This window comes from Pongo pygmaeus, chromosome 4, assembly GCF_028885625.2.
Source record: "Pongo pygmaeus isolate AG05252 chromosome 4, NHGRI_mPonPyg2-v2.0_pri, whole genome shotgun sequence".
NCBI classification, from domain to species: Eukaryota; Metazoa; Chordata; class Mammalia; order Primates; family Hominidae; genus Pongo; species Pongo pygmaeus.
The window spans coordinates 91,190,051-91,196,019 of NC_072377.2; positions in this window are offsets into that span (position 1 = coordinate 91,190,051).

Genomic DNA, 5,969 nt, shown 5'->3' on the forward strand with positions numbered 1-5,969 from the left:
GGGCGGAGCCTAGGGAGCGCTCCTCTCAGTGAGCCTGGGACATAGCTCCGCCCCTTCCAGGCAAGATTTAAAGGAGAAGCGCCCGGCAAGAGTGTTCAAGGGGCATAAACTGAGGGTATGGAGTAGGCTGATGTAAATTCACAGGGGCTAATCAGAAATGAGGAAAGGACTTCGTAGGGTGCTCATTTTTAAATAGAGGCCTCACTGAAGTTGACATTTGTGAAAAGGCTTGAAAGACTTGAAATAGTAGGTTGATCAATCATGTAGGGAGATCACGGGGCCCAGAAAGAATAGGTAAGATCTTCAGGCAGAAGCATTCCTAGCCCTTTTCAGGAAGAGTTTGGAGACCAGTATTCTTGAAGCACTACCAGAAATCTCGGAGAATGGAACATGGCTGAAAAACTTGAAGCAGTGGATGTGTATTGGCCCTTACAGTTCTGCCACTTTTGTTGCCTTGTCTGTTCTTTCTCTGTGCTTTTTTTCCTTACCCTTCTGTTGATAACTAGCCAATCCTCTCCTCTGTTTTCATCTCTGAAGCCAGGATGTATGGTAGTATTCGTTTTATTGAGAGTCCCATTTTCATTGCCTCTAGGGAGCCTTTCAGTAAGCTATCATGAAAATTAAGGTATTTACTATTTTTTAAATCAATAGGACTTTCAAAATTGCAGGTGAGATTCAAAATTTACATTGATTCTGGTTTGTCCCATTTAGGCATATCTTATTCTCTCATGTATTTATTATATATCCAATCCGAAAAATGGATTTCCCTATGGCAAATAGCTTTTCTAAAAAATAAATAAATAAATAAAAAGAAAGAGAAAGATGATGAGACCTAGAGAATTTAGGTCTTGAGAATCCCACACAGGTAAAAAGAAGTGGCAGGATGACTTTAACTCTGCTTTCTGTGAAAATGTTTTTAGAGGCTTAAGAAAGAGAAAGTCTTTTCTTTTTCATTTTTGTTGGGTACAGTTGAGGTTAGAGTTTGCCACAGTTATCTGAATTCCTCAAACTTATGCCATTTGTGGTTTATAATTTTGGAGATCCACACACTCAACATATGTGGCTAATCTGGTCTCATAAATTGGTTAAGAAAAGAGAGAAAAAGAGAGAAGATCGAAGGGCATGGCAAATTGATTACAATGAATTGTGAACAACCTAAAATGTTGCATATTGGGGAAAGAATAATTTAAAAGAGAAAAACATAATGGTTCAAAAGATAGGAAAATAAGTGTTCTAGATAATTAAATGTCTATATGAAGTCTTAGACTCATGACAGTTATATATATCATATAAATTCTTTTCATTTTGTTTTTCTGAAAGATATTTGACAACTCCTTAGTTTTATGTAAAGGAAAATAAAAATAGGCATTTAAAAGAGTTAGCAGACTGTGATTTCCACAGAGATATGAGTAAAATTTCTGAATGTCATTTAGGAAAAATATATGAAAAACCTGGCATTGCTGGTGTAATTTTTTTTAAACCTTGAACAAATTTTAGTCCATGAAAATTGACATTGATCTTATTTTTCAGATGTAATAGGAATTGGGCTCTGTCTAAATTAACTGTCTGAGGAATACAATTGTTGCTGATGCCCTAACATTAAGGCTCATGTATGGTTTTTCTTATTAAAGTAAGCGGACTGGACGCTGTGACAGTCTCCTACTCAGCCTGTTGTGCAACAGTGTTTCTTTGCTATTGCTACCACAGGAGGCACACTGGAATGCAGAACTTGTGCCTTTACCTATTTCCATTTCTAGTTTCAACTAAAAAGTAGCAAGTGTTTCTCTTCACTTCTATTATTTTTACTTACTTTATTTATGGAAAATTTCAAATATAAAGAATACAGAGAAACACATTTCAAAAATTATCAATACATGACCAGTTCCCTTCTACCCTCCACCCACACCTCCATTAGGTGTTTTTTTTTTTTTTTTTTTTCTCCTCCTCCTCCTCCTCCTCCTCCTCCTCCTCCTCCTCCTCCTCCTCCCCCTCCCCCTCCCCCTCCTCCTCCTCCCCCTCCCCCTCCCCCTCCCCCTCCTCCTCCTCCTCCTTCTCCTCCTTCTTTCTTCTTCTTCTTCTTCTTGACAAAGTCTTGCTCTCTCACCCAGGCTGGAGTACAGTGGCACAATCTTCGCTCACTGCAACCTCCACCTCCTGGGTTCAAGCCATTCTCCAGCCTCAGCCTCCTGAGTAGCTGGGACTACAGGCTCATGCCACCATGCCCAGCTAATTTTTGTATTTTTAGTAGAGGTGGGGTTTCACCATGTTGGCCAGGCTGGTCTAGAACTCGTGGCCTCAAGTGATCCACCTGCCTGGGCCTCCCAACTCCATTAGTTTTAAATCACAATGTCCCTGCTACTAAATGAAGATATTTCAAACAACAACAAACCAACTGACCAGACAGAACCTATTCTTCCTAGAAGACATAGGGAAATTCACAGCTTGTTGACAAAGATATCACTATTTCATTAGACACTACTCAGAAGTGAAATGTTAAGAAATATTTCAATGACTTTTAAAAGTAAATACAATCTCTTTTATTGTGCTGCAGTTGTTAAATTGTGCTATGGTATGTACTTGTAGACAAATTCCAAATATTTTGACTTGCAGGCATTACCTGTAAACTAAGGGTTACCAATCAGAGATTAGGTGATGCCAAGCAGGTGTCATCTGTTTGGCCACCACAGAAATGTCCTGTACTTATCTACATGCTATTCCAAATTTTCCCATAAGAGTATTAGGATTTCCTTTCTCTTGCTTCGGGACAGTCTTCCTTCTTCTTCGCGCTCTACCTAGTGATCTTAATGTTTAGGGAAAAATAAAAGTAAAAAGGTCATATTGCCTGATCTTAGGAGAAAAGGAAGAAAAGGGGAATTAAAAGGTTGTGGGAGTGACCAGTAAATATGTTTGCAACGGAAATAATTTTGCAGTCTAATATAAAACATCTTATAAAGTGGCCAGATTAATTTATAGTCCTCGTTTCCCAAACACATCAGCATACTCACGTTCACACCACTTCTGATTGCAGGGCCACACACACAACACACACAAAAGGGATAGAAGAGACTAAACCACATCTATGCTCACAAAAACACACGATATCTTTCTTACTTTAAAATCGAACATAAAACTGTATGCCTTCAGCTACTGACATGGATTTCTGACATTTAAAATACAGCTTTACAATGAGTATTTAATAACCCTTTGCAATTGTATTTGGTTAATACACAATTAACAAATTTGTATTTGCAGCATTGGCTGCAAAATCCTTTCTTAGTTTTATTCTCAGATGTCAAGTTACAACTAAGAGAAGAAAAGGAGTCACCTGAAGCAAGTACCTAGTTTCTAGAAAACAGAATACTACTAAAGGAAAAGAAATAATAAGAAGAAATAGCATTTAAAAAATATCATTGATCTATATGTGACCCCCTCAAAATTGAAATGTTTTTTATTTTGCTTTAAGACTATTTCAAATTAAGGCATAAAGAAGACATGACAACATACTAAAGAGAAAATCCTATAAAGCCATCTTCAATTGAGCAAAAATTAGTAAATCACTATACACACGGCCTAGTACTAATTGTTAAGTGGTAGTGATACGGTGATGGGGGTCACAAAAATGACTATCTCATAGTTCTTGTCCCAGGATCCTTGGACTATAGTAGAATTATGGCATGTACGAATACAATCCCCTCTCAATGACAGTAACCTTGGATAGGGCTGACACACACTCTCTCCTTTGACCAAAGCTTTAATCAGGCTTTTATCTGAGTCCTCTGCTTGACTAAACCTGATCTTGGGCTTTCCTCTCTGTTCTAGTACAGATGCTGCTCGACTTAGGATGAAGTTACGATGCAAATAAGAAACCCATCATAAGTTGAAAATATTCCATGTGGAAAGTGCACTTAATATACCTAACCTATTGAACATCATGGCTTGGCCTAGCCTACCTTAAACATGCTCAAGCCTAGCCTACCTTAAACATGCTCCTTGTGACCACATGGTTGACTGAGAGCTGCAGCTCACTGCCACTGCTCAGCATCAGGAGCGGGTATTGTATTGTAAATCACTCACCTGGGAAAAGATCAAAATTCAAAACTGGAAGTGTTTCCATTGAATATGTATGGCTTTCGCACCATCATAAAATCAAATCATTGTAAGTTGGAGACCATCTGTAGAATCCAGTTGGAGCAAGAATCCTGACACGTCACTTTAATGAATAACCCCCACCCTTGGTATCAGACCACCCTCAATATCTTATCACCCTGACCTGCCTTCAGCAATAATCCTATCAGGTCAGTTTAGCCAGAAATCCTTTATCCTTGGTGTTTCCTCTTAATAATTTTCCATCCATTGCTCCCCACCCTGCTTCTTGGTTATAAATTCCCACTTGTCCTTATTGGTTTTAGAATTGAGTCCAATCTCACTCCCCCACTGCAAGACCTTACTGCAGTGGTCCTGAAACCTGTCTCCATAGCTGACTTTGAAAAGGTCTGTCTCACCATTCTTCACAAGTGTCATTAATAAAGCATTTTTGAGAAAGTCACTTCAACCTCTCTTGCCCTAAGTTTCATCTCTTGCATAGTGAAGAAAATAGTTGTAGCTACCTCATAAAGTGGTTGTGAGGATTAAATTAGTTAATACATATGAGGATATAGCAGACTGGCTGGCTTCTATAAAATGTTTTAAATTGTTAGTTATTACTTCATTGACACGTGGCATAGGCTAATCAGAAGATATAACATTTTTGTGAATTTGTATTGATACTGAGGGAGAGGGCACTGTTGGTGGATAGGATTTGCTTGAGTAAAGGCAAAAGGGCACAATGTGCAGGGTGTGTCCAAAGACTAGGAAGTAGAATAGCTTGATTGGTTGGAGAATAAGAGGGCTTTGAATGTCAAAATTTTTCAGTTGGAGAATGAAATGATCAGAGTTGCATTACTTTAATCTGGAAATTATTTGTGACTCTTTTGATAGTGAGGACTTTATAAAGCCATCATTAAAATAATTGAAATAGAACAGGGGATTAAGTCTGTAAGTGATACCCAAATGCCTGTGTTCTTGAACTAGCTACATGAGATTCAGGATTATAAAGGGGAATTCCTCACTATGTCTCCAGATAGAGAGATAGGTAGTATATCATGTATATCATACAACATATGCCCTATGAGATGTAACCAATCCATATAATATATTTTTGTGTGAAATTATGAAGTAGAGCCTAGGAATTTTGGCTTATAAAAATCATGTTTGAAAGTTTTTGCAAATGTAAAATTTACAGGACTTGGCAAATAGGACGGATAAGGTGGTGGGATGAAAGAGGAACGGCAACTCTAAAAAGTAGTGACTTTCAAATATTAATCAACATATCAATCATCTGGATCATGTTAAAATATAAATCAGTGATTCCAATTCAATAGGTCTGGAATGAAGCCCCAAGAATCTGGATCCTTAAGTGTTACCTTGAGTTTGGTGATTTTTAAGCTTTAGTGTTCATCATACTCATATGGAAAGCTTGTTGAAAAGCAGATTGCTGAATTTCTCATTCAGCCAGTCCTGGGTGGGCCCAAGCATTTGTGTGTCTAACTAATTTCCACGTAATACTTGGAACGTGGACCACCACAGTTTGAGAACCACTACTCCAGTTGATTTTTATAGCCTGGGTAATGGGGAGAATGATGGTGTCCTTATTGTTAAGAATCTTCACCTTTTCTATTAGGTTGAACAAAACCATACTTTTATTCTTTGTTACCTAAGAGAAAAAAATGGAGGATGCTTAGTCATTTGTTGGCCTTATCCAGACAACATGACCGTGGTGAAATTTAATATCCATTTGAAAAAAAATGACTAATAACATTCTCACTGGATAAATAAAAGGTGAAGAAAAAATGTATTATCTCACTGTTGGATTGAAATATGCTTTTGTTGTAGAGTAATAAAAATTATCAACCACTTTAGTTATTCTTCTG